Consider the following 9,109-nt stretch of genomic DNA (forward strand, 5'->3'; position numbering starts at 1 on the left):
GCTACAGAACCTCGCTGGAGATCCGAAACAGAACCTCTCTGGAGATCTGGGCTGGAGATCCTGGCTAGGCTGCTGATCAACTGAACGCTGTCTCCGTGACATTCCTTCTTCGCCGACTCCGTCCACACCTTTGGGGAACCCCTGGACCTGCTGGGGCTGGACCACGGCATATGGCGCCCGAACAGGGACCCCTAGGTAAGCGCCCCGCACTCGGGACGGATAGGACTCCACCATAGGAAAAGGGTGGATAGTCTTCGCCGACTCCGTCCACACCTTTGGGAACCCCTGGAACAGGATTCCCCTAGGTAAGCCCCCCTCCCCCATTGAGAACCCCCACACTCGGGACGGATAGGACTCCACCAGGGTGCTACAGACCCCCCTATAGAGGATAAGTAGGGTAAGAAGGTGGATAGTACAGAACTTAGATTGAGAAGATGTGCCATACTGAGTCCAAAGAAAGAAGACTCTGTATTGATTCTTAGATTGAGAAGATGTGCCATACTGAGTCCAAAGAAAGAAGACTCTGTATTGATCTTTAGATTAAGAAGATGTGCCATACTGAGTCTAAAGAAAAAAGACTCCGTATTGATCTTTTAACATATATGCTTATTAGCAGAGGAATTAAGGTTACTCCCAGTCAGACAGAACATTTTATACAAGAAATACGTCCATGCTTTTCTGAGGAAGGAAAGGTGCCGGAAAGGTAAATGTAGAGGCATGGGAGAAGGTAGGCCCAAGGAGCCTTATCCTTAACCCCACTGCAGCCTTTCCACCCCGGGAAAGTGCAGGATTGGCAAGCTCTCCCTGGGGTGATAGATCAGGACTCAGGTAATAGCAGAAAGCGCCAATCCTACTCTTAAAATGGATACAAGAGAGCATTTCAGGTTTTTCTTTTTAATGCTTGCTTTTAAAAAATAAAAAAGGGGGAATTTGCCGGGAGCCGGTCCATCCTTGCTGTTTCAAGGGACCTGGCATATATGGCATACTTTTCTTAATATGTTTGCTCACCTTCTTGGCGCTGTGTTTTAACCAAAGTCACCTCTCCGAGAAAGGTTGAATCCCCAGGTAGGGATTTTCCCCTGAAGTTAGGGAGGGAATAAAACCCCTCAACTAAGTGCCAGGCGGGTAATTAATCCCTTTAACTACGAACAATCATGCTTAAACTACATAATCTTTTCTCCCTGGAATGGAGATAAGAAACGCCCTAACCTTTGTAATAGAGATTGATAGGATTGAATCAACTGGTATAAATACAGTTGTAACAAGACAGAAACACTCAGAACTCAGGAGACAGAATTCAGAAGACAGAACCTACACGGAGCCTAGAGACAGAAGAACTTCGCTGGCGAGAGCATGCCAGAGGATCCTGGACCGGGACTGGCCTCGGAGCCTAGAGACAGAGCCTAGCGGGAGAACATGGCAAGGGATCCTGGACTGAACCTGACTACAGAGATTGGCAGGAGAACCTGACTGGAACCTGGACACTGAACCTGACTGGAGAGCCTGGACAGAACCTGGCTGGAGAACCTAGCGAGGGAACATGGCTACAGAACCTCGCTGGAGATCCGAAACAGAACCTCTCTGGAGATCTGGGCTGGAGATCCTGGCTAGGCTGCTGATCAACTGAACGCTGTCTCCGTGACATTCCTTCTTCGCCGACTCCGTCCACACCTTTGGGGAACCCCTGGACCCGCTGGGGTTGGACCCCGGCACAGAACTATAACAATACTTAATCTCTTCCTGCTTCTTCTGTTATTTTCTGAAGGCAAACTGCCAATTTCTGTTTTTATAGGAAAACCACTTTTTTTAAAAGAGCCTGCTTCAGTACTGCAAAATATAAACCAATTTTCTTAACTCTGCTATTCCTTTCTCATAATCAAATTCCTTATCAAATCCCTACTCGTTTCACAATGAGAACAAGCATTACTCTGCTCTCCTTCAGTCCTCTTAACCATGTCTTCCATACTACTCAAGCCACGAGTTCATAGCCTGTGCTAAGATTTCCCTAATCATCCAGATAATATAAAATTTTGCCATTGGCCTCTAAATTCTTTATAGCAGATGTCTATTTATTCTCATCTCTTACCTCACCTATGTCCTATCCTTATCTTTTCAAATAAAGCTTGCAAACCTTTCCTTATTTATTTTCTCTTATCTAAATTTCCCCCAAAATTGTTCTCTGTGCACTGAAATAACTCTGTCCTTGACACCTCATCACCTTTTCCTACACCAACCCTGTAGGACCTAAATTCTTGCCAGAGCAAGCATGGCTCAGTGGTTGAGCCACAACCTAAAAATCAGGGGGTCACAGTTCCATTCCTGGTCAGGGCACATGCCTGGATTGCAGGCTCAAGGCAGCTAATCAATGATTTTCTCCCATCATTTATGTTTCTCTTAAAAACATATTTTATTGATATTTTTACAGATAGGAAGGGAGAGAGATAGTTAGAAACATCGATGAGAGAGAAACATTGATCAGCTGCCTCCTGCACACCCCCCACTGGGGACATGCCCACAACCAAGGTACACACCCTTGACCGGAATCAAACCTAGGACCCTTCAGTCTGCAGGCCGATGCTCTATTCACTGAGCCAAACTGGTTAGGGCTCATCATTGATGTTTTTATCTCTCTCCCTTCCTCTCTGAAATCAATAAAAATATATTTTAAAAAAAGATCTAAGTTCTTTATTCAAAAATCTTGCCTCGTTAACTCTCATCTTTTTAAAAAGTACCTATACTATCTCTTTACAGCTTTTATTTCCCATTAACAAGTTTTTATAACTACTTGTAGTTGGTCTTTTCCTAAGTGGAATATAAACTCTCAAAAGGTAGGAAGTACCCATTATTTTATAGTAGTACATATTCCAAAATCTGGTAAGTGCTATGCATCTAAACAATGAAGTACTATATGAAGAGATGCATTGAAAAAATACTAGGCTTAGCATTGTAAGACAATGTTCAAACAGTGCCTCTAATGTATTATGCTAAACAGTCACAATCTCACTGGGCCTCATTTTCCTCTTTAAGAAAATGAGAAAAAAGCCCAGCCGGTGTAGCTCAGTGGTTGAGTGTCGACCTATGAACCAGGAGGTCATGGTTCAACTCCTGGTCAGAGCACTGCCCAGGTTGCAGGCTCGATCCCCAATAGGGGGTGTGCAGGAGACAGCCAATTAATGATTCTCTCTCATCATCGACGTTTCTATCTCCCTCTCTTTTCCTCTCTGAAATCAATAAAAATGAAAAATAATTGTAAAAAAAGATTTGCCTTGTTTACTCACAGAAAATAAAGTCTGTGAAGGTGAAAAGCATCAGCTAAGTTATAATCAGCAATCAATACAAATACAAAGGTATTATTTACTTTATCACTGTTAGTCATAGGCACTTGTTTAACACAAGGCTCTGGTGTTTTGTGTTTTTTTTAAACCAAACTCAATGATTAGCAAATTATGTATATCAACATTGTACATTATTCACATAAATTTGAACTGTTGTACTATAATACTAACAAAGACATATACTTAAGAGTAAGGATGCTAATTATATAGTATCTTACGTAAATGCATTCTCAAGGTTAAAAGATAAATACTTGTTGCTAAACCTTCAAATCAATTAAAATCAAGAATGTTTAAAAATCCCACTCCCTTTTATAAACAAATAGCTGAACTTAAAATTTTAAGACATATAGAAGGTAGTTTGGTTTTTTAAAAAATATGTGGGTGTTTTTTAATTGACTTTAGAGAGAGATGAAGGGAGAGGGATAGAGAGATAGAAACATCCATGAGAGAGAAACATCTATTAGCTGTCTCCTTTAAGCCCCCTACTGGGGATGGAGCCTGCAATCTAGGAATGGGCCTTGATTGGGAATCAAACCCAGTGACCTCCTGGTTCATGGCTCAACCACTGCGACACACTAGCTGGGCTAAAAGGTCATTTTAAATTACATAAATCTGCTTAGCTGCCTAAAATGTCCATGTGTACTCTCCCATTGTGCTTTGGATCCATCACATGTTGTAAAGAATAGATACAAAATATAAAGGCACAAAATAAAGACATCAAAAATGTGACTCCACCACAGAGATAAGGTCAACAGTTTCTTCTAGTTCCAACCATAACCCTATGAACAACCTGAAAGACACTCCACAGCTATATCATTTCCAAATATGACCATAATTCCAATAAAAAGAGCATCATGGATGAATACTATAAAAACGATTAGAAATTAGAAATGACTTTCACATTTTCCTTTTCAAGCAGGAATCTAAGATAGAAAAGCAGAATTTTTATACTTTAGATCTGCACTGTCCAATATGGTAGCTACTAACCATGTGCACCTATTGAGTGTTTGAAATGTGGGTAGTCTGAAGTGAAATGTGTTGTATGTGTAAAATGTACGCTTACAAAGAATGCACTCATTCCCTCTCCATCTCCCAGTCAGGTGATCACATCCTTTTTAGTACTACTTGGATCTACTACTGTCCTTAAAACCAAAGTGTTATAATTTGTGTGTTAGTCTCCCCCAGATAAACTAGAGAACTTGAGAACAAGCACTGTCTCATTCATTTTTCTATCCCTGGAACCACTGGAGTGCCAGGCACCCTTACTGGGCCCGTGAAAACAATAAGAACTTTCAGAGAGTAAAGTTTTAGCCCTACTGAGGTGCAACTAACAAATCAAATCATGTACTATATAAATGCACAGCACTAATACATTCACCTTTATCATTTACCTGCCTTAAATTCTTTTTAGAATATGGCAAATGAAAAGTTTGGTCTGATGCTCTGATAAGAAGTCTGAGCTCTTGGGAAATCCAACACCCTCATTAGGGATAAGTTCGCTTACTGAATGAGCTTACTAAGTAAGAATATTGTGCAAGATGAAAGAAAGATTCCTAGATATGGGAACTGATGCAGCCATCTTCACTTAATTGAAAATTTTGGAACCATTCATGGCTGAAGGAGAAACAATCACATGTTAATATTCAGCTAATTACATAATAGTTTCTAAAATTCCTAAATGCAAGCATGCCAACTTCCGTATTCTATAAAACAGAAAAAAAAAAAAACCCACACAAACTGTGAAACTTACAGGTGAAAACATTAAAATATAGTGCTTGCCAAAAAAAACGGCTAGCCACATGCAAACAAATAGCAACCGAGATTTTCATCAGAAAAAAAGAAAATTGCTTTAGAATCTGTTAATCTAGGCAAAAATAACTTGTGGAAGCTCTGTATGCGGCTTTGCACCGACATAAAAAAAATCACTTCTGAATGAAGTTTGAGCTAAATCATAAAATTTCTATTTTCATTCAGTCCTCACACCTTTCAGTCGGTACTCGATGACCTCAACTAAGGCGCTTCGGTCTGATCTGCCACCGGGAACAGGGGCGCCCACCCCAACCACGGCAGCGCTGCTCAGGCTCCTCGGGAGGCTCGGCCACCAGCCAAGGAGGCAAAGGTACAAAGTCTGTCCTGGAACCGGTGTCCCCGGGCCTCCTGGCGTGCGGTCTTCCCCCCTTTCAACGGCCTTCGCCGCTCTCCCAATAGCTTTCTTTTGTCTGAATCTCTTCTCACCTATGGCTTCGATGCGTCCAATAAGTTAAAAAAAAAAAAATCTTCCCAACTGCCTGCCACCACCTGGAAAGATTTCAGGCTATCTCTTTAATAGGTAATCGTGTTCAAAGAGAAAGGAGGCCTCTTTCCTTACACTCAACACCCACGGTTAAAAATAAAAATATAATTACAACCTCAACTTCTACCAGGAGACGTACAGGGAAAGAACTGCTAGAGTCTTCCACGTCCTTTATCGCCAGACTCCCCTCCTCACTTCGCGTTTCTCCTTCCTCGTTTCCCTCTCAAACTCTGCTCCCCGCTCCCGAAAAGAATTCCGCAGCTCGAGAAGCTCGTCCTTGGAGCCAGACCACTTAAAAGTGAGCAAAATAAGTACGGGCTGCTTTTCTCTTCAATTATTTATTGTTCCTCCGCCACTCAGGAAGTTCATCTGACCGCCCTCCCAGAAAGACGATGCGCTCGATACACACTGAAATAAACAGTCTTCCCCCAAGCAAGTGGATTCGCGGCAAAAAAAAAAAAAAAAGGCAACCGCGGGGAAGTGGGATGAAAAAAAGGATCATTAGCCCCCAAAGCCCGAGGTGGGAGGGACAACAAGGTGAAAAGGGGGTGAGGGAAGGGAATGTAAAGCGAGAAGGGGAAGACACACTCGCCAGACCCAACCACTTCACGTTTCGTCAAGAAAACCACCGGCCAGAGAGACGCCAGCCCGGTCCCCAGGGACAAGGGGGTGGCCTTTCCTCCCCCTTCGGGGCTGAACGAACTCCCAGCCCCCCGCCCCAGTTCCCGGTCAGAGGGCCTGGTAGGGGCGCAGGCCCCTCGCACCTCCGGCGGGGGAGTCGGCAATGGCCTGGGTGGAAGCCAGGCCCGGAGGGAGGTGAGTCGGGCTGGGGCAGCGCCAAGAGGACGGGATGGAGGGTCAGAGGCGGGCACCCGCGGGATTGGCGGCCGCGGCAGGGACCCTTCCATCCCGGAATCCCCGGGGTCCCTCGCCGCCCTTGCGGAGCTGGGTTCCTGGGACCAGCCTCCGCCGCACCCGCCGCTCCTCACCTCACGCTGCCTGAGCCTCCGTTTCCACCACAACCCGAGCCGCAGCCGCCGCCACAGTCCGAGCCATTTTCCGCTCAGCTGCCTCAGCCGCCGCGGAAAGCTTCGGCGGACTCCGCGGCCAGCCAAGCATAAACGTCACTTCCGGTCTGGGAAGCACCGCCTTCCGCACCCAGGCTGCTTGCGGATTGGCTGGTCGGACGGCCTACCTGAGGCAGCCGGGCGGGGCTTGGGCGCGTCCTGCGAGGTGCCAGCTGGGATGGTGGGTGCCAGGGTCTGGCTTTCCACCCGGGAATGTCGAGCGAGCGCTGGGCGCCTCGCACCTGAGCCCCAGACGAGGGGAGTGGGGCCTCCGTGGACTCCGGCCGGGCCTCCAAAGCCCCGCCAACCGCTGACGTGCTCCGACGTTTCCGTGGCCTCTCGGGAACTCCGCGCTCGCCCCCGTCCGGGCTGCGGCTCCCAGATTCGCGGTCTCCGCCCCAGGCCGCGCTGAGATTCGTTTGTGATTGGAAGACTGGAAGGAACAGACGAGATACAAAAACCCTTCACTCCGGCCAGCATTTACCGCTTCCTCCCGGCGGAGCGGTGCTGTGGGGTGTGAGGTTAGGGACCCATCAGGTGGCTGTAGAAAGCGCCTCCAGAAGCGCTCATTTAACCCTCACAACAGCCCGGTAAAAAGCCCAGGAAGCCCCAGCCAGTCGTTTCTTTTCTACGACACAAACTATCTTCACATACAATCTCCATAATACCTTTCTCATGGTCGCTGAATGAGAGCATGCGTCTAAAGCGGTTTGTCCTCAAATGTTAGATTAAAAAAAAATTACATAACCATGTCAAGCAGGTAGGAAAATTATCCACATTTACAGATGATGAGGCTGGGAACACGATTCAAATTGAGTACTAACTCCAATCCGTAGCATTTTACAAGAGATTTCCCTTAAACAGCAAGAGAAGGGGGTTGGCTCCTTCCAGGTACTCACAATCGAATGTGGTACAGTGATTTGAGCTGCAATTCTGATTAAAAATACTTTTCCCCCCCCTGAATTTGTGAGAAGTCTGTAAGTAGAAGCGTATCTCCAACACATAATGGGAGAGAAATGTAATATTTTTTTCTTTTTTGAGGGGGGCTCGGGGGGGGGGGGTGTCGGGAGGATTTGAGGATTTGAAGTGGATGAAGTTGTCTAATTGCTGTAATAAATGTGCCTACACCTCCCAGGAGATGAGACTGGATAGAGTTGTTATTCTGTGAAAAGTTTAGAAGCAACTGGCTACCAACTCTAGTCCAACCACCCTTCCTATTCCTAACTTTCCAACCCCCTCCAGTCACACATACTTCCAATCAGGCTTTACACACCCTAGAAGAATGTCCCTTAGGAATTCCCTTAGTTTCACAGCATTGTTCTACTTTATCTTATCATCAAAGGAGGAATTTCGAGAATTGGCAGTTCTTTCATAAGATTAAAAGGAGAGGGGAAACCCCATTTATCTTGGGGCTGGTATCCTAGCTCTGCTCCAGAACAGAGTGTACCTTCAGAAAAGAAGGAAGAGGCTTTGAGAGAACACTGTATCTTGGGGGAAGATTAACTTTGACTTACTTGTATTTTTCTTAAATTTTTCTTAGGAGAAATATTTTCCCTGGGCTCCAACAGCAGAGGACTCTTGCTTGAATGAGTTCCTTGTTGCAGTTCCACCTTCATTATTTTCTTACTAGAAGCTCAGTGCATGAAATTTGTGCGGGGGGGGGGGGCGGCCTTAGCCCAGCCTGCACCCTCTCCAATCCAGGATCCTTTGGGGGATGTCCAACTGCCTGGTCTCTAACTGTCCCCCTTCCAGCCTGGTAGCCCCTCACTGCCCCCCCCCCACTGGCCTGCTTGCCCCTCACTGCCCCCCTGCTGACCTGGTTGCCCACAACTGCCTCCCTGCCTGCCTGGTCACCCACAACTGCCCCCCCCCCCCCCGGCCAGCCTGGTCGCCCCTCATTACCCCCCTGTGCCATCCTGGTTGCCCTTCACTGCCCCCCCTGCCGGCCTGGTTGCCCCAGGCAGCCTGCTGTTCGGTGGTTGCGTGAAGGCATCCTGACCAATTTGCATATTCCTCTATTATTAGTATAGACTAGAGGCCTGATGCATGAAGTTCATGCAAGAGCAGGCCTTCCTTCCCCCGGCTGATGGCACTGGCTTCCCTCCTAGCCGTGGTTTCATCCAGAAGGTCGTCCGGAAGGACGTCTGGTCTAATTAACATATTGCACTTTTATTATTATAGATGGTTCTTGAATGGTCAGTGCTTAGTAGGCTCTGATCAATCAGAAGAGTCCCAATAAGAAGAGGAAGATCTTCTACCATGTGAGGATACAAGGCTATGTCCCAGTATAACCAGAAACCAAGGGGTCTGAGCTGCCTGTCACTGCTTGAGCCAATTAAGCAGAGATGGGTTGAATCATATATGAGCATTTATTCCAATAATGCCGACAGTGTGGGAGAGCAGCAGGTCATCCA

The 9,109-nt window shown here is 46.3% G+C and overlaps 1 protein-coding gene across 1 annotated transcript in view; it reads right to left on the reverse strand.

Annotated features, from left to right (window-relative positions):
- Positions 1-6,754, reverse strand: part of PIK3C2A (phosphatidylinositol-4-phosphate 3-kinase catalytic subunit type 2 alpha) — a 105,924-nt gene extending 99,170 nt beyond the window's left edge. Inside the window, exon 1 of the mRNA XM_059709029.1 lies at positions 6,618-6,754. The gene's annotated coding sequence lies outside the window, so the exon portion shown is untranslated. The remainder of the gene's footprint in view (positions 1-6,617) is intronic.
- Positions 6,755-9,109: the final 2,355 nt, after the last annotated feature.

This window comes from Myotis daubentonii, chromosome 9 (assembly GCF_963259705.1).
Source record: "Myotis daubentonii chromosome 9, mMyoDau2.1, whole genome shotgun sequence".
In the NCBI taxonomy this organism is placed as follows: domain Eukaryota; kingdom Metazoa; phylum Chordata; class Mammalia; order Chiroptera; family Vespertilionidae; genus Myotis; species Myotis daubentonii.